This window comes from Pan paniscus, chromosome 1, assembly GCF_029289425.2.
Source record: "Pan paniscus chromosome 1, NHGRI_mPanPan1-v2.0_pri, whole genome shotgun sequence".
NCBI classification, from domain to species: domain Eukaryota; kingdom Metazoa; phylum Chordata; class Mammalia; order Primates; family Hominidae; genus Pan; species Pan paniscus.
The window spans coordinates 20,752,807-20,776,069 of NC_073249.2; the positions used below are offsets into that span (position 1 = coordinate 20,752,807).

The window sequence follows — 23,263 nt, forward strand, 5'->3', positions numbered from 1 at the left end:
TGGCGGTGACGGCCGCAATCCGGCGGGCACGGCCGGGCCGGGCCGGGCTCTTGGGGCAGCCAGGCGCCTCCTTCGGCGTCTACGGCCATACCACCCTGAACGCGCCCGATCTCGTCTGATCTCGGAAGCTAAGCAGGGTCGGGCCTGGTTAGTACTTGGATGGGAGACCGCCTGGGAATACCGGGTGCTGTAGGCTTTTTCTTTGGCTTTTTGCTTTTTCTTTCCTTTTCTTCCAGACGGAGTCTCGCTCTGTCGCCCAGGCTGGAGTGCAGTGGCGCCATCTCGGCTCACTGCAAGCTCCGCCTCCCGGGCTCACGCCATTCCCCGGCCTCAGCCTCCCGAGTAGCTGGGCCTACAGGCGCCCGCCACCACGCCCGGCTAATTTTTTCTATTTTTCCTAGAGACGGGGTTTCACCCTGTCAGCCGGGATGGTCTCGAGCTCCTGACCTCGTGATCCACCCGCCTCGGCCTCCCAGAGTGCTGGGATTACAGGCGGGAGCCACCGCGCCCGCCCGGCCTGCTGTAGGCTCTTTTGGCTTCCCCGCTGCCTCCCTTCCCCCTACAGTCGCCATGCTTGCCAACCTCCCCTGACTCTGCTCCCCCTTTACCGCCCACCTACACCCCCGCCGCAGCCGCAGCCGGGGTCCTCCTCCTGGGGCTCCGCCCCTACTGCACGCCGGGCAGCAGCATCCCACCGCTTCCGCCTCGCCGCCGCCCCGCCAGGAGCCCGGCTCCAGCCTGGGAGGGCAGCGGGCCGGACCCCAAAGGCGCAGCCGCGGGTTCCCTGCCGTTCGCGGTACCTTCCCGCTCCCGGAACGCCCAGGCGATTCCATTCACCCGTCGGGCGCCGTCGTCGCACCCTTCCAAACCGGGGGAAGGGGCGGGCAGGGGCAGCGGGAACCACAGACGCCAGCCAAGACCTCGGCTCCAGAACGCATGGGCTGCTTTACCCGGGGGAAGGGCATTGCTTCGCCAGCCACCAGGAAAACAGTCCCTGTGCACCCGGGATTCCCAATGCCCCCCACTTCGTGTCGACGACTCCAGTCCCGAGGACACGCCGGAGACCCAGGCCTCCGGGCCCGCCCGGGGCCACGGCTCCCGCCAAACGGGCGGGCACGCTCTGCAAATCTCGGGGCCCGCCGCAAGGCACCCAGAGCACAGGGAGGTGCCAAGAAAGGCAGGAGCCTACGAAACCCACCTCCAAAGCAAGCAATTCATCCAAGAAAAAGCCCGTCTCCGCGCTCCGTTGCTCCTCTCGCACGGACCGCCTGGCCCGCGTGTTCTGGCGCAGCCCAAGCCCCCTCCACCCTGCCCCGGCCTGCTCAAGAGGGCGCTGCCTAACGGAGCCGGGCGCTTCTCTCTAAGGCTCTATCGCTCTCGCTCTCTAGCTCCCTCCGCCTCTCTCTTCTAGGTTTCCCCCTGGACCTCGCGCTACTTCTGTCGTTTTCCCTCTGTCTCTCTGTCTCTCTCTCTCTCTCTTTCTCTGTCCCTCTCTCTTTCTCAGCCTCTCTGTCTGTCTCCTTCCCTCTCGCCCTCGCCTGTCTCTCTCGATCGCTGTCTCTCTCCCTCCCTCAGTTTCTATCTCTCCATCCATCTCGTCCTTGCTCTCCTCCAAGCCGCGTGTGTGTGTGCGTGCGCGCGCGTGCGTGTGCGTGCGTGTGTGTCTGTGTCTGTGTGTGTGTCTGTGTGTGTGTGTCCGCGCGAGCGCGTGCGAGCACGCCCGCGTGTTGTCTCTGTGTGGGGGAGTGGATTTGCTCCTGGTGGTGGTGGGGTGTGTCTGGGTTTCTCTCAGGCCCTCTCACCCGAGATCAGGCCGCCGCCTCTAGTGCCAGCGCGGGGCAAAACAGGGCCACCCCCCGACCGGCTACACCCCACGCCCTCTTGCCCCCCGGCCGGGTCTTGGTCGGGACAAGCGACCGTGGTGGGGGCGTTGTGAGAGAAAGGCCCCGCGCGGCTGGGCCGGCTGTTCGCCTTGGGCCAGCCCTGACGGCTCTGGGTGGGTGGGGCAAGAGGGGGCCTCGCAGGAGCCCCTGTGCGGCGAGGGATCCAGAACGCTGCCTCCGCAACAGGGCGGAGGACCGGAGGGCGTCCCAGGATCGTGGGCCCTGGGCCCTGACGCCTCGGAGCACTCCCTGCTCCGAGCGGGCCCGATGTGGTGGAAGCTCGGGAGCGCGGGAGCCGGGGGGAAGGCCGCGGGCCAGCGGCTCGGGGGTCCCCGATCCGAGCCCCGCGGCCCCGGGCTGGCGGTGACGGCCGCAATCCGGCGGGCACGGCCGGGCCGGGCCGGGCTCTTGGGGCAGCCAGGCGCCTCCTTCGGCGTCTACGGCCATACCACCCTGAACGCGCCCGATCTCGTCTGATCTCGGAAGCTAAGCAGGGTCGGGCCTGGTTAGTACTTGGATGGGAGACCGCCTGGGAATACCGGGTGCTGTAGGCTTTTTCTTTGGCTTTTTGCTTTTTCTTTCCTTTTCTTCCAGACGGAGTCTCGCTCTGTCGCCCAGGCTGGAGTGCAGTGGCGCCATCTCGGCTCACTGCAAGCTCCGCCTCCCGGGCTCACGCCATTCCCCGGCCTCAGCCTCCCGAGTAGCTGGGCCTACAGGCGCCCGCCACCACGCCCGGCTAATTTTTTCTATTTTTCCTAGAGACGGGGTTTCACCCTGTCAGCCGGGATGGTCTCGAGCTCCTGACCTCGTGATCCACCCGCCTCGGCCTCCCAGAGTGCTGGGATTACAGGCGGGAGCCACCGCGCCCGCCCGGCCTGCTGTAGGCTCTTTTGGCTTCCCCGCTGCCTCCCTTCCCCCTACAGTCGCCATGCTTGCCAACCTCCCCTGACTCTGCTCCCCCTTTACCGCCCACCTACACCCCCGCCGCAGCCGCAGCCGGGGTCCTCCTCCTGGGGCTCCGCCCCTACTGCACGCCGGGCAGCAGCATCCCACCGCTTCCGCCTCGCCGCCGCCCCGCCAGGAGCCCGGCTCCAGCCTGGGAGGGCAGCGGGCCGGACCCCAAAGGCGCAGCCGCGGGTTCCCTGCCGTTCGCGGTACCTTCCCGCTCCCGGAACGCCCAGGCGATTCCATTCACCCGTCGGGCGCCGTCGTCGCACCCTTCCAAACCGGGGGAAGGGGCGGGCAGGGGCAGCGGGAACCACAGACGCCAGCCAAGACCTCGGCTCCAGAACGCATGGGCTGCTTTACCCGGGGGAAGGGCATTGCTTCGCCAGCCACCAGGAAAACAGTCCCTGTGCACCCGGGATTCCCAATGCCCCCCACTTCGTGTCGACGACTCCAGTCCCGAGGACACGCCGGAGACCCAGGCCTCCGGGCCCGCCCGGGGCCACGGCTCCCGCCAAACGGGCGGGCACGCTCTGCAAATCTCGGGGCCCGCCGCAAGGCACCCAGAGCACAGGGAGGTGCCAAGAAAGGCAGGAGCCTACGAAACCCACCTCCAAAGCAAGCAATTCATCCAAGAAAAAGCCCGTCTCCGCGCTCCGTTGCTCCTCTCGCACGGACCGCCTGGCCCGCGTGTTCTGGCGCAGCCCAAGCCCCCTCCACCCTGCCCCGGCCTGCTCAAGAGGGCGCTGCCTAACGGAGCCGGGCGCTTCCTCTCTAAGGCTCTATCGCTCTCGCTCTCTAGCTCCCTCCGCCTCTCTCTTCTAGGTTTCCCCCTGGACCTCGCGCTACTTCTGTCGTTTTCCCTCTGTCTCTCTGTCTCTCTCTCTCTCTCTTTCTCTGTCCCTCTCTCTTTCTCAGCCTCTCTGTCTGTCTCCTTCCCTCTCGCCCTCGCCTGTCTCTCTCGATCGCTGTCTCTCTCCCTCCCTCAGTTTCTATCTCTCCATCCATCTCGTCCTTGCTCTCCTCCAAGCCGCGTGTGTGTGTGCGTGCGCGCGCGTGCGTGTGCGTGCGTGTGTGTCTGTGTCTGTGTGTGTGTCTGTGTGTGTGTGTCCGCGCGAGCGCGTGCGAGCGCGCCCGCGTGTTGTCTCTGTGTGGGGGAGTGGATTTGCTCCTGGTGGTGGTGGGGTGTGTCTGGGTTTCTCTCAGGCCCTCTCACCCGAGATCAGGCCGCCGCCTCTAGTGCCAGCGCGGGGCAAAACAGGGCCACCCCCCGACCGGCTACACCCCACGCCCTCTTGCCCCCCGGCCGGGTCTTGGTCGGGACAAGCGACCGTGGTGGGGGCGTTGTGAGAGAAAGGCCCCGCGCGGCTGGGCCGGCTGTTCGCCTTGGGCCAGCCCTGACGGCTCTGGGTGGGTGGGGCAAGAGGGGGCCTCGCAGGAGCCCCTGTGCGGCGAGGGATCCAGAACGCTGCCTCCGCGACAGGGCGGAGGACCGGAGGGCGTCCCAGGATCGTGGGCCCTGGGCCCTGACGCCTCGGAGCACTCCCTGCTCCGAGCGGGCCCGATGTGGTGGAAGCTCGGGAGCGCGGGAGCCGGGGGGAAGGCCGCGGGCCAGCGGCTCGGGGGTCCCCGATCCGAGCCCCGCGGCCCCGGGCTGGCGGTGACGGCCGCAATCCGGCGGGCACGGCCGGGCCGGGCCGGGCTCTTGGGGCAGCCAGGCGCCTCCTTCGGCGTCTACGGCCATACCACCCTGAACGCGCCCGATCTCGTCTGATCTCGGAAGCTAAGCAGGGTCGGGCCTGGTTAGTACTTGGATGGGAGACCGCCTGGGAATACCGGGTGCTGTAGGCTTTTTCTTTGGCTTTTTGCTTTTTCTTTCCTTTTCTTCCAGACGGAGTCTCGCTCTGTCGCCCAGGCTGGAGTGCAGTGGCGCCATCTCGGCTCACTGCAAGCTCCGCCTCCCGGGCTCACGCCATTCCCCGGCCTCAGCCTCCCGAGTAGCTGGGCCTACAGGCGCCCGCCACCACGCCCGGCTAATTTTTTCTATTTTTCCTAGAGACGGGGTTTCACCCTGTCAGCCGGGATGGTCTCGAGCTCCTGACCTCGTGATCCACCCGCCTCGGCCTCCCAGAGTGCTGGGATTACAGGCGGGAGCCACCGCGCCCGCCCGGCCTGCTGTAGGCTCTTTTGGCTTCCCCGCTGCCTCCCTTCCCCCTACAGTCGCCATGCTTGCCAACCTCCCCTGACTCTGCTCCCCCTTTACCGCCCACCTACACCCCCGCCGCAGCCGCAGCCGGGGTCCTCCTCCTGGGGCTCCGCCCCTACTGCACGCCGGGCAGCAGCATCCCACCGCTTCCGCCTCGCCGCCGCCCCGCCAGGAGCCCGGCTCCAGCCTGGGAGGGCAGCGGGCCGGACCCCAAAGGCGCAGCCGCGGGTTCCCTGCCGTTCGCGGTACCTTCCCGCTCCCGGAACGCCCAGGCGATTCCATTCACCCGTCGGGCGCCGTCGTCGCACCCTTCCAAACCGGGGGAAGGGGCGGGCAGGGGCAGCGGGAACCACAGACGCCAGCCAAGACCTCGGCTCCAGAACGCATGGGCTGCTTTACCCGGGGGAAGGGCATTGCTTCGCCAGCCACCAGGAAAACAGTCCCTGTGCACCCGGGATTCCCAATGCCCCCCACTTCGTGTCGACGACTCCAGTCCCGAGGACACGCCGGAGACCCAGGCCTCCGGGCCCGCCCGGGGCCACGGCTCCCGCCAAACGGGCGGGCACGCTCTGCAAATCTCGGGGCCCGCCGCAAGGCACCCAGAGCACAGGGAGGTGCCAAGAAAGGCAGGAGCCTACGAAACCCACCTCCAAAGCAAGCAATTCATCCAAGAAAAAGCCCGTCTCCGCGCTCCGTTGCTCCTCTCGCACGGACCGCCTGGCCCGCGTGTTCTGGCGCAGCCCAAGCCCCCTCCACCCTGCCCCGGCCTGCTCAAGAGGGCGCTGCCTAACGGAGCCGGGCGCTTCCTCTCTAAGGCTCTATCGCTCTCGCTCTCTAGCTCCCTCCGCCTCTCTCTTCTAGGTTTCCCCCTGGACCTCGCGCTACTTCTGTCGTTTTCCCTCTGTCTCTCTGTCTCTCTCTCTCTCTCTTTCTCTGTCCCTCTCTCTTTCTCAGCCTCTCTGTCTGTCTCCTTCCCTCTCGCCCTCGCCTGTCTCTCTCGATCGCTGTCTCTCTCCCTCCCTCAGTTTCTATCTCTCCATCCATCTCGTCCTTGCTCTCCTCCAAGCCGCGTGTGTGTGTGCGTGCGCGCGCGTGCGTGTGCGTGCGTGTGTGTCTGTGTCTGTGTGTGTGTCTGTGTGTGTGTGTCCGCGCGAGCGCGTGCGAGCGCGCCCGCGTGTTGTCTCTGTGTGGGGGAGTGGATTTGCTCCTGGTGGTGGTGGGGTGTGTCTGGGTTTCTCTCAGGCCCTCTCACCCGAGATCAGGCCGCCGCCTCTAGTGCCAGCGCGGGGCAAAACAGGGCCACCCCCCGACCGGCTACACCCCACGCCCTCTTGCCCCCCGGCCGGGTCTTGGTCGGGACAAGCGACCGTGGTGGGGGCGTTGTGAGAGAAAGGCCCCGCGCGGCTGGGCCGGCTGTTCGCCTTGGGCCAGCCCTGACGGCTCTGGGTGGGTGGGGCAAGAGGGGGCCTCGCAGGAGCCCCTGTGCGGCGAGGGATCCAGAACGCTGCCTCCGCGACAGGGCGGAGGACCGGAGGGCGTCCCAGGATCGTGGGCCCTGGGCCCTGACGCCTCGGAGCACTCCCTGCTCCGAGCGGGCCCGATGTGGTGGAAGCTCGGGAGCGCGGGAGCCGGGGGGAAGGCCGCGGGCCAGCGGCTCGGGGGTCCCCGATCCGAGCCCCGCGGCCCCGGGCTGGCGGTGACGGCCGCAATCCGGCGGGCACGGCCGGGCCGGGCCGGGCTCTTGGGGCAGCCAGGCGCCTCCTTCGGCGTCTACGGCCATACCACCCTGAACGCGCCCGATCTCGTCTGATCTCGGAAGCTAAGCAGGGTCGGGCCTGGTTAGTACTTGGATGGGAGACCGCCTGGGAATACCGGGTGCTGTAGGCTTTTTCTTTGGCTTTTTGCTTTTTCTTTCCTTTTCTTCCAGACGGAGTCTCGCTCTGTCGCCCAGGCTGGAGTGCAGTGGCGCCATCTCGGCTCACTGCAAGCTCCGCCTCCCGGGCTCACGCCATTCCCCGGCCTCAGCCTCCCGAGTAGCTGGGCCTACAGGCGCCCGCCACCACGCCCGGCTAATTTTTTCTATTTTTCCTAGAGACGGGGTTTCACCCTGTCAGCCGGGATGGTCTCGAGCTCCTGACCTCGTGATCCACCCGCCTCGGCCTCCCAGAGTGCTGGGATTACAGGCGGGAGCCACCGCGCCCGCCCGGCCTGCTGTAGGCTCTTTTGGCTTCCCCGCTGCCTCCCTTCCCCCTACAGTCGCCATGCTTGCCAACCTCCCCTGACTCTGCTCCCCCTTTACCGCCCACCTACACCCCCGCCGCAGCCGCAGCCGGGGTCCTCCTCCTGGGGCTCCGCCCCTACTGCACGCCGGGCAGCAGCATCCCACCGCTTCCGCCTCGCCGCCGCCCCGCCAGGAGCCCGGCTCCAGCCTGGGAGGGCAGCGGGCCGGACCCCAAAGGCGCAGCCGCGGGTTCCCTGCCGTTCGCGGTACCTTCCCGCTCCCGGAACGCCCAGGCGATTCCATTCACCCGTCGGGCGCCGTCGTCGCACCCTTCCAAACCGGGGGAAGGGGCGGGCAGGGGCAGCGGGAACCACAGACGCCAGCCAAGACCTCGGCTCCAGAACGCATGGGCTGCTTTACCCGGGGGAAGGGCATTGCTTCGCCAGCCACCAGGAAAACAGTCCCTGTGCACCCGGGATTCCCAATGCCCCCCACTTCGTGTCGACGACTCCAGTCCCGAGGACACGCCGGAGACCCAGGCCTCCGGGCCCGCCCGGGGCCACGGCTCCCGCCAAACGGGCGGGCACGCTCTGCAAATCTCGGGGCCCGCCGCAAGGCACCCAGAGCACAGGGAGGTGCCAAGAAAGGCAGGAGCCTACGAAACCCACCTCCAAAGCAAGCAATTCATCCAAGAAAAAGCCCGTCTCCGCGCTCCGTTGCTCCTCTCGCACGGACCGCCTGGCCCGCGTGTTCTGGCGCAGCCCAAGCCCCCTCCACCCTGCCCCGGCCTGCTCAAGAGGGCGCTGCCTAACGGAGCCGGGCGCTTCCTCTCTAAGGCTCTATCGCTCTCGCTCTCTAGCTCCCTCCGCCTCTCTCTTCTAGGTTTCCCCCTGGACCTCGCGCTACTTCTGTCGTTTTCCCTCTGTCTCTCTGTCTCTCTCTCTCTCTCTTTCTCTGTCCCTCTCTCTTTCTCAGCCTCTCTGTCTGTCTCCTTCCCTCTCGCCCTCGCCTGTCTCTCTCGATCGCTGTCTCTCTCCCTCCCTCAGTTTCTATCTCTCCATCCATCTCGTCCTTGCTCTCCTCCAAGCCGCGTGTGTGTGTGCGTGCGCGCGCGTGCGTGTGCGTGCGTGTGTGTCTGTGTCTGTGTGTGTGTCTGTGTGTGTGTGTCCGCGCGAGCGCGTGCGAGCGCGCCCGCGTGTTGTCTCTGTGTGGGGGAGTGGATTTGCTCCTGGTGGTGGTGGGGTGTGTCTGGGTTTCTCTCAGGCCCTCTCACCCGAGATCAGGCCGCCGCCTCTAGTGCCAGCGCGGGGCAAAACAGGGCCACCCCCCGACCGGCTACACCCCACGCCCTCTTGCCCCCCGGCCGGGTCTTGGTCGGGACAAGCGACCGTGGTGGGGGCGTTGTGAGAGAAAGGCCCCGCGCCGCTGCGCCGGCTGTTCGCCTTGGGCCAGCCCTGACGGCTCTGGGTGGGTGGGGCAAGAGGGGGCCTCGCAGGAGCCCCTGTGCGGCGAGGGATCCAGAACGCTGCCTCCGCGACAGGGCGGAGGACCGGAGGGCGTCCCAGGATCGTGGGCCCTGGGCCCTGATGCCTCGGAGCACTCCCTGCTCCGAGCGGGCCCGATGTGGTGGAAGCTCGGGAGCGCGGGAGCCGGGGGGAAGGCCGCGGGCCAGCGGCTCGGGGGTCCCCGATCCGAGCCCCGCGGCCCCGGGCTGGCGGTGACGGCCGCAATCCGGCGGGCACGGCCGGGCCGGGCCGGGCTCTTGGGGCAGCCAGGCGCCTCCTTCGGCGTCTACGGCCATACCACCCTGAACGCGCCCGATCTCGTCTGATCTCGGAAGCTAAGCAGGGTCGGGCCTGGTTAGTACTTGGATGGGAGACCGCCTGGGAATACCGGGTGCTGTAGGCTTTTTCTTTGGCTTTTTGCTTTTTCTTTCCTTTTCTTCCAGACGGAGTCTCGCTCTGTCGCCCAGGCTGGAGTGCAGTGGCGCCATCTCGGCTCACTGCAAGCTCCGCCTCCCGGGCTCACGCCATTCCCCGGCCTCAGCCTCCCGAGTAGCTGGGCCTACAGGCGCCCGCCACCACGCCCGGCTAATTTTTTCTATTTTTCCTAGAGACGGGGTTTCACCCTGTCAGCCGGGATGGTCTCGAGCTCCTGACCTCGTGATCCACCCGCCTCGGCCTCCCAGAGTGCTGGGATTACAGGCGGGAGCCACCGCGCCCGCCCGGCCTGCTGTAGGCTCTTTTGGCTTCCCCGCTGCCTCCCTTCCCCCTACAGTCGCCATGCTTGCCAACCTCCCCTGACTCTGCTCCCCCTTTACCGCCCACCTACACCCCCGCCGCAGCCGCAGCCGGGGTCCTCCTCCTGGGGCTCCGCCCCTACTGCACGCCGGGCAGCAGCATCCCACCGCTTCCGCCTCGCCGCCGCCCCGCCAGGAGCCCGGCTCCAGCCTGGGAGGGCAGCGGGCCGGACCCCAAAGGCGCAGCCGCGGGTTCCCTGCCGTTCGCGGTACCTTCCCGCTCCCGGAACGCCCAGGCGATTCCATTCACCCGTCGGGCGCCGTCGTCGCACCCTTCCAAACCGGGGGAAGGGGCGGGCAGGGGCAGCGGGAACCACAGACGCCAGCCAAGACCTCGGCTCCAGAACGCATGGGCTGCTTTACCCGGGGGAAGGGCATTGCTTCGCCAGCCACCAGGAAAACAGTCCCTGTGCACCCGGGATTCCCAATGCCCCCCACTTCGTGTCGACGACTCCAGTCCCGAGGACACGCCGGAGACCCAGGCCTCCGGGCCCGCCCGGGGCCACGGCTCCCGCCAAACGGGCGGGCACGCTCTGCAAATCTCGGGGCCCGCCGCAAGGCACCCAGAGCACAGGGAGGTGCCAAGAAAGGCAGGAGCCTACGAAACCCACCTCCAAAGCAAGCAATTCATCCAAGAAAAAGCCCGTCTCCGCGCTCCGTTGCTCCTCTCGCACGGACCGCCTGGCCCGCGTGCTCTGGCGCAGCCCAAGCCCCCTCCACCCTGCCCCGGCCTGCTCAAGAGGGCGCTGCCTAACGGAGCCGGGCGCTTCCTCTCTAAGGCTCTATCGCTCTCGCTCTCTAGCTCCCTCCGCCTCTCTCTTCTAGGTTTCCCCCTGGACCTCGCGCTACTTCTGTCGTTTTCCCTCTGTCTCTCTGTCTCTCTCTCTCTCTCTTTCTCTGTCCCTCTCTCTTTCTCAGCCTCTCTGTCTGTCTCCTTCCCTCTCGCCCTCGCCTGTCTCTCTCGATCGCTGTCTCTCTCCCTCCCTCAGTTTCTATCTCTCCATCCATCTCGTCCTTGCTCTCCTCCAAGCCGCGTGTGTGTGTGCGTGCGCGCGCGTGCGTGTGCGTGCGTGTGTGTCTGTGTCTGTGTGTGTGTCTGTGTGTGTGTGTCCGCGCGAGCGCGTGCGAGCGCGCCCGCGTGTTGTCTCTGTGTGGGGGAGTGGATTTGCTCCTGGTGGTGGTGGGGTGTGTCTGGGTTTCTCTCAGGCCCTCTCACCCGAGATCAGGCCGCCGCCTCTAGTGCCAGCGCGGGGCAAAACAGGGCCACCCCCCGACCGGCTACACCCCACGCCCTCTTGCCCCCCGGCCGGGTCTCGGTCGGGACAAGCGACCGTGGTGGGGGCGTTGTGAGAGAAAGGCCCCGCGCGGCTGGGCCGGCTGTTCGCCTTCGGCCAGCCCTGACGGCTCTGGGTGGGTGGGGCAAGAGGGGGCCTCGCAGGAGCCCCTGTGCGGCGAGGGATCCAGAACGCTGCCTCCGCGACAGGGCGGAGGACCGGAGGGCGTCCCAGGATCGTGGGCCCTGGGCCCTGACGCCTCGGAGCACTCCCTGCTCCGAGCGGGCCCGATGTGGTGGAAGCTCGGGAGCGCGGGAGCCGGGGGGAAGGCCGCGGGCCAGCGGCTCGGGGGTCCCCGATCCGAGCCCCGCGGCCCCGGGCTGGCGGTGACGGCCGCAATCCGGCGGGCACGGCCGGGCCGGGCCGGGCTCTTGGGGCAGCCAGGCGCCTCCTTCGGCGTCTACGGCCATACCACCCTGAACGCGCCCGATCTCGTCTGATCTCGGAAGCTAAGCAGGGTCGGGCCTGGTTAGTACTTGGATGGGAGACCGCCTGGGAATACCGGGTGCTGTAGGCTTTTTCTTTGGCTTTTTGCTTTTTCTTTCCTTTTCTTCCAGACGGAGTCTCGCTCTGTCGCCCAGGCTGGAGTGCAGTGGCGCCATCTCGGCTCACTGCAAGCTCCGCCTCCCGGGCTCACGCCATTCCCCGGCCTCAGCCTCCCGAGTAGCTGGGCCTACAGGCGCCCGCCACCACGCCCGGCTAATTTTTTCTATTTTTCCTAGAGACGGGGTTTCACCCTGTCAGCCGGGATGGTCTCGAGCTCCTGACCTCGTGATCCACCCGCCTCGGCCTCCCAGAGTGCTGGGATTACAGGCGGGAGCCACCGCGCCCGCCCGGCCTGCTGTAGGCTCTTTTGGCTTCCCCGCTGCCTCCCTTCCCCCTACAGTCGCCATGCTTGCCAACCTCCCCTGACTCTGCTCCCCCTTTACCGCCCACCTACACCCCCGCCGCAGCCGCAGCCGGGGTCCTCCTCCTGGGGCTCCGCCTCTACTGCACGCCGGGCAGCAGCATCCCACCGCTTCCGCCTCGCCGCCGCCCCGCCAGGAGCCCGGCTCCAGCCTGGGAGGGCAGCGGGCCGGACCCCAAAGGCGCAGCCGCGGGTTCCCTGCCGTTCGCGGTACCTTCCCGCTCCCGGAACGCCCAGGCGATTCCATTCACCCGTCGGGCGCCGTCGTCGCACCCTTCCAAACCGGGGGAAGGGGCGGGCAGGGGCAGCGGGAACCACAGACGCCAGCCAAGACCTCGGCTCCAGAACGCATGGGCTGCTTTACCCGGGGGAAGGGCATTGCTTCGCCAGCCACCAGGAAAACAGTCCCTGTGCACCCGGGATTCCCAATGCCCCCCACTTCGTGTCGACGACTCCAGTCCCGAGGACACGCCGGAGACCCAGGCCTCCGGGCCCGCCCGGGGCCACGGCTCCCGCCAAACGGGCGGGCACGCTCTGCAAATCTCGGGGCCCGCCGCAAGGCACCCAGAGCACAGGGAGGTGCCAAGAAAGGCAGGAGCCTACGAAACCCACCTCCAAAGAAAGCAATTCATCCAAGAAAAAGCCCGTCTCCGCGCTCCGTTGCTCCTCTCGCACGGACCGCCTGGCCCGCGTGTTCTGGCGCAGCCCAAGCCCCCTCCACCCTGCCCCGGCCTGCTCAAGAGGGCGCTGCCTAACGGAGCCGGGCGCTTCCTCTCTAAGGCTCTATCGCTCTCGCTCTCTAGCTCCCTCCGCCTCTCTCTTCTAGGTTTCCCCCTGGACCTCGCGCTACTTCTGTCGTTTTCCCTCTGTCTCTCTGTCTCTCTCTCTCTCTCTTTCTCTGTCCCTCTCTCTTTCTCAGCCTCTCTGTCTGTCTCCTTCCCTCTCGCCCTCGCCTGTCTCTCTCGATCGCTGTCTCTCTCCCTCCCTCAGTTTCTATCTCTCCATCCATCTCGTCCTTGCTCTCCTCCAAGCCGCGTGTGTGTGTGCGTGCGCGCGCGTGCGTGTGCGTGCGTGTGTGTCTGTGTCTGTGTGTGTGTCTGTGTGTGTGTGTCCGCGCGAGCGCGTGCGAGCGCGCCCGCGTGTTGTCTCTGTGTGGGGGAGTGGATTTGCTCCTGGTGGTGGTGGGGTGTGTCTGGGTTTCTCTCAGGCCCTCTCACCCGAGATCAGGCCGCCGCCTCTAGTGCCAGCGCGGGGCAAAACAGGGCCACCCCCCGACCGGCTACACCCCACGCCCTCTTGCCCCCCGGCCGGGTCTTGGTCGGGACAAGCGACCGTGGTGGGGGCGTTGTGAGAGAAAGGCCCCGCGCGGCTGGGCCGGCTGTTCGCCTTGGGCCAGCCCTGACGGCTCTGGGTGGGTGGGGCAAGAGGGGGCCTCGCAGGAGCCCCTGTGCGGCGAGGGATCCAGAACGCTGCCTCCGCGACAGGGCGGAGGACCGGAGGGCGTCCCAGGATCGTGGGCCCTGGGCCCTGACGCCTCGGAGCACTCCCTGCTCCGAGCGGGCCCGATGTGGTGGAAGCTCGGGAGCGCGGGAGCCGGGGGGAAGGCCGCGGGCCAGCGGCTCGGGGGTCCCCGATCCGAGCCCCGCGGCCCCGGGCTGGCGGTGACGGCCGCAATCCGGCGGGCACGGCCGGGCCGGGCCGGGCTCTTGGGGCAGCCAGGCGCCTCCTTCGGCGTCTACGGCCATACCACCCTGAACGCGCCCGATCTCGTCTGATCTCGGAAGCTAAGCAGGGTCGGGCCTGGTTAGTACTTGGATGGGAGACCGCCTGGGAATACCGGGTGCTGTAGGCTTTTTCTTTGGCTTTTTGCTTTTTCTTTCCTTTTCTTCCAGACGGAGTCTCGCTCTGTCGCCCAGGCTGGAGTGCAGTGGCGCCATCTCGGCTCACTGCAAGCTCCGCCTCCCGGGCTCACGCCATTCCCCGGCCTCAGCCTCCCGAGTAGCTGGGCCTACAGGCGCCCGCCACCACGCCCGGCTAATTTTTTCTATTTTTCCTAGAGACGGGGTTTCACCCTGTCAGCCGGGATGGTCTCGAGCTCCTGACCTCGTGATCCACCCGCCTCGGCCTCCCAGAGTGCTGGGATTACAGGCGGGAGCCACCGCGCCCGCCCGGCCTGCTGTAGGCTCTTTTGGCTTCCCCGCTGCCTCCCTTCCCCCTACAGTCGCCATGCTTGCCAACCTCCCCTGACTCTGCTCCCCCTTTACCGCCCACCTACACCCCCGCCGCAGCCGCAGCCGGGGTCCTCCTCCTGGGGCTCCGCCCCTACTGCACGCCGGGCAGCAGCATCCCACCGCTTCCGCCTCGCCGCCGCCCCGCCAGGAGCCCGGCTCCAGCCTGGGAGGGCAGCGGGCCGGACCCCAAAGGCGCAGCCGCGGGTTCCCTGCCGTTCGCGGTACCTTCCCGCTCCCGGAACGCCCAGGCGATTCCATTCACCCGTCGGGCGCCGTCGTCGCACCCTTCCAAACCGGGGGAAGGGGCGGGCAGGGGCAGCGGGAACCACAGACGCCAGCCAAGACCTCGGCTCCAGAACGCATGGGCTGCTTTACCCGGGGGAAGGGCATTGCTTCGCCAGCCACCAGGAAAACAGTCCCTGTGCACCCGGGATTCCCAATGCCCCCCACTTCGTGTCGACGACTCCAGTCCCGAGGACACGCCGGAGACCCAGGCCTCCGGGCCCGCCCGGGGCCACGGCTCCCGCCAAACGGGCGGGCACGCTCTGCAAATCTCGGGGCCCGCCGCAAGGCACCCAGAGCACAGGGAGGTGCCAAGAAAGGCAGGAGCCTACGAAACCCACCTCCAAAGCAAGCAATTCATCCAAGAAAAAGCCCGTCTCCGCGCTCCGTTGCTCCTCTCGCACGGACCGCCTGGCCCGCGTGCTCTGGCGCAGCCCAAGCCCCCTCCACCCTGCCCCGGCCTGCTCAAGAGGGCGCTGCCTAACGGAGCCGGGCGCTTCCTCTCTAAGGCTCTATCGCTCTCGCTCTCTAGCTCCCTCCGCCTCTCTCTTCTAGGTTTCCCCCTGGACCTCGCGCTACTTCTGTCGTTTTCCCTCTGTCTCTCTGTCTCTCTCTCTCTCTCTTTCTCTGTCCCTCTCTCTTTCTCAGCCTCTCTGTCTGTCTCCTTCCCTCTCGCCCTCGCCTGTCTCTCTCGATCGCTGTCTCTCTCCCTCCCTCAGTTTCTATCTCTCCATCCATCTCGTCCTTGCTCTCCTCCAAGCCGCGTGTGTGTGTGCGTGCGCGCGCGTGCGTGTGCGTGCGTGTGTGTCTGTGTCTGTGTGTGTGTCTGTGTGTGTGTGTCCGCGCGAGCGCGTGCGAGCGCGCCCGCGTGTTGTCTCTGTGTGGGGGAGTGGATTTGCTCCTGGTGGTGGTGGGGTGTGTCTGGGTTTCTCTCAGGCCCTCTCACCCGAGATCAGGCCGCCGCCTCTAGTGCCAGCGCGGGGCAAAACAGGGCCACCCCCCGACCGGCTACACCCCACGCCCTCTTGCCCCCCGGCCGGGTCTTGGTCGGGACAAGCGACCGTGGTGGGGGCGCTGTGAGAGAAAGGCCCCGCGCGGCTGGGCCGGCTGTTCGCCTTGGGCCAGCCCTGACGGCTCTGGGTGGGTGGGGCAAGAGGGGGCCTCGCAGGAGCCCCTGTGCGGCGAGGGATCCAGAACGCTGCCTCCGCGACAGGGCGGAGGACCGGAGGGCGTCCCAGGATCGTGGGCCCTGGGCCCTGACGCCTCGGAGCACTCCCTGCTCCGAGCGGGCCCGATGTGGTGGAAGCTCGGGAGCGCGGGAGCCGGGGGGAAGGCCGCGGGCCAGCGGCTCGGGGGTCCCCGATCCGAGCCCCGCGGCCCCGGGCTGGCGGTGACGGCCGCAATCCGGCGGGCACGGCCGGGCCGGGCCGGGCTCTTGGGGCAGCCAGGCGCCTCCTTCGGCGTCTACGGCCATACCACCCTGAACGCGCCCGATCTCGTCTGATCTCGGAAGCTAAGCAGGGTCGGGCCTGGTTAGTACTTGGATGGGAGACCGCCTGGGAATACCGGGTGCTGTAGGCTTTTTCTTTGGCTTTTTGCTTTTTCTTTCCTTTTCTTCCAGACGGAGTCTCGCTCTGTCGCCCAGGCTGGAGTGCAGTGGCGCCATCTCGGCTCACTGCAAGCTCCGCCTCCCGGGCTCACGCCATTCCCCGGCCTCAGCCTCCCGAGTAGCTGGGCCTACAGGCGCCCGCCACCACGCCCGGCTAATTTTTTCTATTTTTCCTAGAGACGGGGTTTCACCCTGTCAGCCGGGATGGTCTCGAGCTCCTGACCTCGTGATCCACCCGCCTCGGCCTCCCAGAGTGCTGGGATTACAGGCGGGAGCCACCGCGCCCGCCCGGCCTGCTGTAGGCTCTTTTGGCTTCCCCGCTGCCTCCCTTCCCCCTACAGTCGCCATGCTTGCCAACCTCCCCTGACTCTGCTCCCCCTTTACCGCCCACCTACACCCCCGCCGCAGCCGCAGCCGGGGTCCTCCTCCTGGGGCTCCGCCCCTACTGCACGCCGGGCAGCAGCATCCCACCGCTTCCGCCTCGCCGCCGCCCCGCCAGGAGCCCGGCTCCAGCCTGGGAGGGCAGCGGGCCGGACCCCAAAGGCGCAGCCGCGGGTTCCCTGCCGTTCGCGGTACCTTCCCGCTCCCGGAACGCCCAGGCGATTCCATTCACCCGTCGGGCGCCGTCGTTGCACCCTTCCAAACCGGGGGAAGGGGCGGGCAGGGGCAGCGGGAACCACAGACGCCAGCCAAGACCTCGGCTCCAGAACGCATGGGCTGCTTTACCCGGGGGAAGGGCATTGCTTCGCCAGCCACCAGGAAAACAGTCCCTGTGCACCCGGGATTCCCAATGCCCCCCACTTCGTGTCGACGACTCCAGTCCCGAGGACACGCCGGAGACCCAGGCCTCCGGGCCCGCCCGGGGCCACGGCTCCCGCCAAACGGGCGGGCACGCTCTGCAAATCTCGGGGCCCGCCGCAAGGCACCCAGAGCACAGGGAGGTGCCAAGAAAGGCAGGAGCCTACGAAACCCACCTCCAAAGCAAGCAATTCATCCAAGAAAAAGCCCGTCTCCGCGCTCCGTTGCTCCTCTCGCACGGACCGCCTGGCCCGCGTGTTCTGGCGCAGCCCAAGCCCCCTCCACCCTGCCCCGGCCTGCTCAAGAGGGCGCTGCCTAACGGAGCCGGGCGCTTCCTCTCTAAGGCTCTATCGCTCTCGCTCTCTAGCTCCCTCCGCCTCTCTCTTCTAGGTTTCCCCCTGGACCTCGCGCTACTTCTGTCGTTTTCCCTCTGTCTCTCTGTCTCTCTCTCTCTCTCTTTCTCTGTCCCTCTCTCTTTCTCAGCCTCTCTGTCTGTCTCCTTCCCTCTCGCCCTCGCCTGTCTCTCTCGATCGCTGTCTCTCTCCCTCCCTCAGTTTCTATCTCTCCATCCATCTCGTCCTTGCTCTCCTCCAAGCCGCGTGTGTGTGTGCGTGCGCGCGCGTGCGTGTGCGTGCGTGTGTGTCTGTGTCTGTGTGTGTGTCTGTGTGTGTGTGTCCGCGCGAGCGCGTGCGAGCGCGCCCGCGTGTTGTCTCTGTGTGGGGGAGTGGATTTGCTCCTGGTGGTGGTGGGGTGTGTCTGGGTTTCTCTCAGGCCCTCTCACCCGAGATCAGGCCGCCGCCTCTAGTGCCAGCGCGGGGCAAAACAGGGCCACCCCCCGACCGGCTACACCCCACGCCCTCTTGCCCCCCGGCCGGGTCTTGGTCGGGACAAGCGACCGTGGTGGGGGCGTTGTGAGAGAAAGGCCCCGCGCGGCTGGGCCGGCTGTTCGCCTTGGGCCAGCCCTGACGGCTCTGGGTGGGTGGGGCAAGAGGGGGCCTCGCAGGAGCCCCTGTGCGGCGAGGGATCCAGAACGCTGCCTCCGCGACAGGGCGGAGGACCGGAGGGCGTCCCAGGATCGTGGGCCCTGGGCCCTGACGCCTCGGAGCACTCCCTGCTCCGAGCGGGCCCGATGTGGTGGAAGCTCGGGAGCGCGGGAGCCGGGGGGAAGGCCGCGGGCCAGCGGCTCGGGGGTCCCCGATCCGAGCCCCGCGGCCCCGGGCTGGCGGTGACGGCCGCAATCCGGCGGGCACGGCCGGGCCGGGCCGGGCTCTTGGGGCAGCCAGGCGCCTCCTTCGGCGTCTACGGCCATACCACCCTGAACGCGCCCGATCTCGTCTGATCTCGGAAGCTAAGCAGGGTCGGGCCTGGTTAGTACTTGGATGGGAGACCGCCTGGGAATACTGGGTGCTGTAGGCTTTTTCTTTGGCTTTTTGCTTTTTCTTTCCTTTTCTTCCAGACGGAGTCTCGCTCTGTCGCCCAGGCTGGAGTGCAGTGGCGCCATCTCGGCTCACTGCAAGCTCCGCCTCCCGGGCTCACGCCATTCCCCGGCCTCAGCCTCCCGAGTAGCTGGGCCTACAGGCGCCCGCCACCACGCCCGGCTAATTTTTTCTATTTTTCCTAGAGACGGGGTTTCACCCTGTCAGCCGGGATGGTCTCGAGCTCCTGACCTCGTGATCCACCCGCCTCGGCCTCCCAGAGTGCTGGGATTACAGGCGGGAGCCACCGCGCCCGCCCGGCCTGCTGTAGGCTCTTTTGGCTTCCCCGCTGCCTCCCTTCCCCCTACAGTCGCCATGCTTGCCAACCTCCCCTGACTCTGCTCCCCCTTTACCGCCCACCTACACCCCCGCCGCAGCCGCAGCCGGGGTCCTCCTCCTGGGGCTCCGCCCCTACTGCACGCCGGGCAGCAGCATCCCACCGCTTCCGCCTCGCCGCCGCCCCGCCAGGAGCCCGGCTCCAGCCTGGGAGGGCAGCGGGCCGGACCCCAAAGGCGCAGCCGCGGGTTCCCTGCCGTTCGCGGTACCTTCCCGCTCCCGGAACGCCCAGGCGATTCCATTCACCCGTCGGGCGCCGTCGTCGCACCCTTCCAAACCGGGGGAAGGGGCGGGCAGGGGCAGCGGGAACCACAGACGCCAGCCAAGACCTCGGCTCCAGAACGCATGGGCTGCTTTACCCGGGGGAAGGGCATTGCTTCGCCAGCCACCAGGAAAACAGTCCCTGTGCACCCGGGATTCCCAATGCCCCCCACTTCGTGTCGACGACTCCAGTCCCGAGGACACGCCGGAGACCCAGGCCTCCGGGCCCGCCCGGGGCCACGGCTCCCGCCAAACGGGCGGGCACGCTCTGCAAATCTCGGGGCCCGCCGCAAGGCACCCAGAGCACAGGGAGGTGCCAAGAAAGGCAGGAGCCTACGAAACCCACCTCCAAAGCAAGCAATTCATCCAAGAAAAAGCCCGTCTCCGCGCTCCGTTGCTCCTCTCGCACGGACCGCCTGGCCCGCGTGCTCTGGCGCAGCCCAAGCCCCCTCCACCCTGCCCCGGCCTGCTCAAGAGGGCGCTGCCTAACGGAGCCGGGCGCTTCCTCTCTAAGGCTCTATCGCTCTCGCTCTCTAGCTCCCTCCGCCTCTCTCTTCTAGGTTTCCCCCTGGACCTCGCGCTACTTCTGTCGTTTTCCCTCTGTCTCTCTGTCTCTCTCTCTCTCTCTTTCTCTGTCCCTCTCTCTTTCTCAGCCTCTCTGTCTGTCTCCTTCCCTCTCGCCCTCGCCTGTCTCTCTCGATCGCTGTCTCTCTCCCTCCCTCAGTTTCTATCTCTCCATCCATCTCGTCCTTGCTCTCCTCCAAGCCGCGTGTGTGTGTGCGTGCGCGCGCGTGCGTGTGCGTGCGTGTGTGTCTGTGTCTGTGTGTGTGTCTGTGTGTGTGTGTCCGCGCGAGCGCGTGCGAGCGCGCCCGCGTGTTGTCTCTGTGTGGGGGAGTGGATTTGCTCCTGGTGGTGGTGGGGTGTGTCTGGGTTTCTCTCAGGCCCTCTCACCCGAGATCAGGCCGCCGCCTCTAGTGCCAGCGCGGGGCAAAACAGGGCCACCCCCCGACCGGCTACACCCCACGCCCTCTTGCCCCCCGGCCGGGTCTTGGTCGGGACAAGCGACCGTGGTGGGGGCGCTGTGAGAGAAAGGCCCCGCGCGGCTGGGCCGGCTGTTCGCCTTGGGCCAGCCCTGACGGCTCTGGGTGGGTGGGGCAAGAGGGGGCCTCGCAGGAGCCCCTGTGCGGCGAGGGATCCAGAACGCTGCCTCCGCGACAGGGCGGAGGACCGGAGGGCGTCCCAGGATCGTGGGCCCTGGGCCCTGACGCCTCGGAGCACTCCCTGCTCCGAGCGGGCCCGATGTGGTGGAAGCTCGGGAGCGCGGGAGCCGGGGGGAAGGCCGCGGGCCAGCGGCTCGGGGGTCCCCGATCCGAGCCCCGCGGCCCCGGGCTGGCGGTGACGGCCGCAATCCGGCGGGCACGGCCGGGCCGGGCCGGGCTCTTGGGGCAGCCAGGCGCCTCCTTCGGCGTCTACGGCCATACCACCCTGAACGCGCCCGATCTCGTCTGATCTCGGAAGCTAAGCAGGGTCGGGCCTGGTTAGTACTTGGATGGGAGACCGCCTGGGAATACCGGGTGCTGTAGGCTTTTTCTTTGGCTTTTTGCTTTTTCTTTCCTTTTCTTCCAGACGGAGTCTCGCTCTGTCGCCCAGGCTGGAGTGCAGTGGCGCCATCTCGGCTCACTGCAAGCTCCGCCTCCCGGGCTCACGCCATTCCCCGGCCTCAGCCTCCCGAGTAGCTGGGCCTACAGGCGCCCGCCACCACGCCCGGCTAATTTTTTCTATTTTTCCTAGAGACGGGGTTTCACCCTGTCAGCCGGGATGGTCTCGAGCTCCTGACCTCGTGATCCACCCGCCTCGGCCTCCCAGAGTGCTGGGATTACAGGCGGGAGCCACCGCGCCCGCCCGGCCTGCTGTAGGCTCTTTTGGCTTCCCCGCTGCCTCCCTTCCCCCTACAGTCGCCATGCTTGCCAACCTCCCCTGACTCTGCTCCCCCTTTACCGCCCACCTACACCCCCGCCGCAGCCGCAGCCGGGGTCCTCCTCCTGGGGCTCCGCCCCTACTGCACGCCGGGCAGCAGCATCCCACCGCTTCCGCCTCGCCGCCGCCCCGCCAGGAGCCCGGCTCCAGCCTGGGAGGGCAGCGGGCCGGACCCCAAAGGCGCAGCCGCGGGTTCCCTGCCGTTCGCGGTACCTTCCCGCTCCCGGAACGCCCAGGCGATTCCATTCACCCGTCGGGCGCCGTCGTTGCACCCTTCCAAACCGGGGGAAGGGGCGGGCAGGGGCAGCGGGAACCACAGACGCCAGCCAAGACCTCGGCTCCAGAACGCATGGGCTGCTTTACCCGGGGGAAGGGCATTGCTTCGCCAGCCACCAGGAAAACAGTCCCTGTGCACCCGGGATTCCCAATGCCCCCCACTTCGTGTCGACGACTCCAGTCCCGAGGACACGCCGGAGACCCAGGCCTCCGGGCCCGCCCGGGGCCACGGCTCCCGCCAAACGGGCGGGCACGCTCTGCAAATCTCGGGGCCCGCCGCAAGGCACCCAGAGCACAGGGAGGTGCCAAGAAAGGCAGGAGCCTACGAAACCCACCTCCAAAGCAAGCAATTCATCCAAGAAAAAGCCCGTCTCCGCGCTCCGTTGCTCCTCTCGCACGGACCGCCTGGCCCGCGTGTTCTGGCGCAGCCCAAGCCCCCTCCACCCTGCCCCGGCCTGCTCAAGAGGGCGCTGCCTAACGGAGCCGGGCGCTTCCTCTCTAAGGCTCTATCGCTCTCGCTCTCTAGCTCCCTCCGCCTCTCTCTTCTAGGTTTCCCCCTGGACCTCGCGCTACTTCTGTCGTTTTCCCTCTGTCTCTCTGTCTCTCTCTCTCTCTCTTTCTCTGTCCCTCTCTCTTTCTCAGCCTCTCTGTCTGTCTCCTTCCCTCTCGCCCTCGCCTGTCTCTCTCGATCGCTGTCTCTCTCCCTCCCTCAGTTTCTATCTCTCCATCCATCTCGTCCTTGCTCTCCTCCAAGCCGCGTGTGTGTGTGCGTGCGCGCGCGTGCGTGTGCGTGCGTGTGTGTCTGTGTCTGTGTGTGTGTCTGTGTGTGTGTGTCCGCGCGAGCGCGTGCGAGCGCGCCCGCGTGTTGTCTCTGTGTGGGGGAGTGGATTTGCTCCTGGTGGTGGTGGGGTGTGTCTGGGTTTCTCTCAGGCCCTCTCACCCGAGATCAGGCCGCCGCCTCTAGTGCCAGCGCGGGGCAAAACAGGGCCACCCCCCGACCGGCTACACCCCACGCCCTCTTGCCCCCCGGCCGGGTCTTGGTCGGGACAAGCGACCGTGGTGGGGGCGTTGTGAGAGAAAGGCCCCGCGCGGCTGGGCCGGCTGTTCGCCTTGGGCCAGCCCTGACGGCTCTGGGTGGGTGGGGCAAGAGGGGGCCTCGCAGGAGCCCCTGTGCGGCGAGGGATCCAGAACGCTGCCTCCGCGACAGGGCGGAGGACCGGAGGGCGTCCCAGGATCGTGGGCCCTGGGCCCTGACGCCTCGGAGCACTCCCTGCTCCGAGCGGGCCCGATGTGGTGGAAGCTCGGGAGCGCGGGAGCCGGGGGGAAGGCCGCGGGCCAGCGGCTCGGGGGTCCCCGATCCGAGCCCCGCGGCCCCGGGCTGGCGGTGACGGCCGCAATCCGGCGGGCACGGCCGGGCCGGGCCGGGCTCTTGGGGCAGCCAGGCGCCTCCTTCGGCGTCTACGGCCATACCACCCTGAACGCGCCCGATCTCGTCTGATCTCGGAAGCTAAGCAGGGTCGGGCCTGGTTAGTACTTGGATGGGAGACCGCCTGGGAATACTGGGTGCTGTAGGCTTTTTCTTTGGCTTTTTGCTTTTTCTTTCCTTTTCTTCCAGACGGAGTCTCGCTCTGTCGCCCAGGCTGGAGTGCAGTGGCGCCATCTCGGCTCACTGCAAGCTCCGCCTCCCGGGCTCACGCCATTCCCCGGCCTCAGCCTCCCGAGTAGCTGGGCCTACAGGCGCCCGCCACCACGCCCGGCTAATTTTTTCTATTTTTCCTAGAGACGGGGTTTCACCCTGTCAGCCGGGATGGTCTCGAGCTCCTGACCTCGTGATCCACCCGCCTCGGCCTCCCAGAGTGCTGGGATTACAGGCGGGAGCCACCGCGCCCGCCCGGCCTGCTGTAGGCTCTTTTGGCTTCCCCGCTGCCTCCCTTCCCCCTACAGTCGCCATGCTTGCCAACCTCCCCTGACTCTGCTCCCCCTTTACCGCCCACCTACACCCCCGCCGCAGCCGCAGCCGGGGTCCTCCTCCTGGGGCTCCGCCCCTACTGCACGCCGGGCAGCAGCATCCCACCGCTTCCGCCTCGCCGCCGCCCCGCCAGGAGCCCGGCTCCAGCCTGGGAGGGCAGCGGGCCGGACCCCAAAGGCGCAGCCGCGGGTTCCCTGCCGTTCGCGGTACCTTCCCGCTCCCGGAACGCCCAGGCGATTCCATTCACCCGTCGG

The 23,263-nt window shown here is 67.7% G+C and overlaps 11 non-coding genes across 11 annotated transcripts; all 11 read left to right on the plus strand.

Moving 5' to 3' along the window:
* The first annotated feature begins 77 nt into the window (after positions 1 to 77).
* On the plus strand, positions 78 to 196 carry LOC129395044 (5S ribosomal RNA). The gene has a single exon (XR_008622530.2). It is a non-coding gene; the product is annotated as a 5S ribosomal RNA (ribosomal RNA).
* Positions 197 to 2,318: 2,122 nt separating this feature from the next.
* On the plus strand, positions 2,319 to 2,437 carry LOC129395095 (5S ribosomal RNA). The gene has a single exon (XR_008622581.1). It is a non-coding gene; the product is annotated as a 5S ribosomal RNA (ribosomal RNA).
* A 2,123-nt stretch (positions 2,438 to 4,560) lies between these two features.
* Positions 4,561 to 4,679, plus strand: LOC129395096 (5S ribosomal RNA). Its single transcript, XR_008622582.1, has one exon. It is a non-coding gene; the product is annotated as a 5S ribosomal RNA (ribosomal RNA).
* Positions 4,680 to 6,802: 2,123 nt separating this feature from the next.
* Positions 6,803 to 6,921, plus strand: LOC129395097 (5S ribosomal RNA). Its single transcript, XR_008622583.1, has one exon. It is a non-coding gene; the product is annotated as a 5S ribosomal RNA (ribosomal RNA).
* A 2,123-nt stretch (positions 6,922 to 9,044) lies between these two features.
* On the plus strand, positions 9,045 to 9,163 carry LOC129395136 (5S ribosomal RNA). The gene has a single exon (XR_008622631.2). It is a non-coding gene; the product is annotated as a 5S ribosomal RNA (ribosomal RNA).
* Positions 9,164 to 11,286: 2,123 nt separating this feature from the next.
* LOC129395098 (5S ribosomal RNA) lies at positions 11,287 to 11,405 on the plus strand. The gene has a single exon (XR_008622584.1). It is a non-coding gene; the product is annotated as a 5S ribosomal RNA (ribosomal RNA).
* A 2,123-nt stretch (positions 11,406 to 13,528) lies between these two features.
* Positions 13,529 to 13,647, plus strand: LOC129395100 (5S ribosomal RNA). Its single transcript, XR_008622587.1, has one exon. It is a non-coding gene; the product is annotated as a 5S ribosomal RNA (ribosomal RNA).
* A 2,123-nt stretch (positions 13,648 to 15,770) lies between these two features.
* LOC129395102 (5S ribosomal RNA) lies at positions 15,771 to 15,889 on the plus strand. Its single transcript, XR_008622588.1, has one exon. It is a non-coding gene; the product is annotated as a 5S ribosomal RNA (ribosomal RNA).
* Positions 15,890 to 18,012: 2,123 nt separating this feature from the next.
* Positions 18,013 to 18,131, plus strand: LOC134730025 (5S ribosomal RNA). The gene has a single exon (XR_010111608.1). It is a non-coding gene; the product is annotated as a 5S ribosomal RNA (ribosomal RNA).
* A 2,123-nt stretch (positions 18,132 to 20,254) lies between these two features.
* Positions 20,255 to 20,373, plus strand: LOC129395104 (5S ribosomal RNA). Its single transcript, XR_008622589.1, has one exon. It is a non-coding gene; the product is annotated as a 5S ribosomal RNA (ribosomal RNA).
* A 2,123-nt stretch (positions 20,374 to 22,496) lies between these two features.
* LOC134730027 (5S ribosomal RNA) lies at positions 22,497 to 22,615 on the plus strand. The gene has a single exon (XR_010111611.1). It is a non-coding gene; the product is annotated as a 5S ribosomal RNA (ribosomal RNA).
* Positions 22,616 to 23,263: the final 648 nt, after the last annotated feature.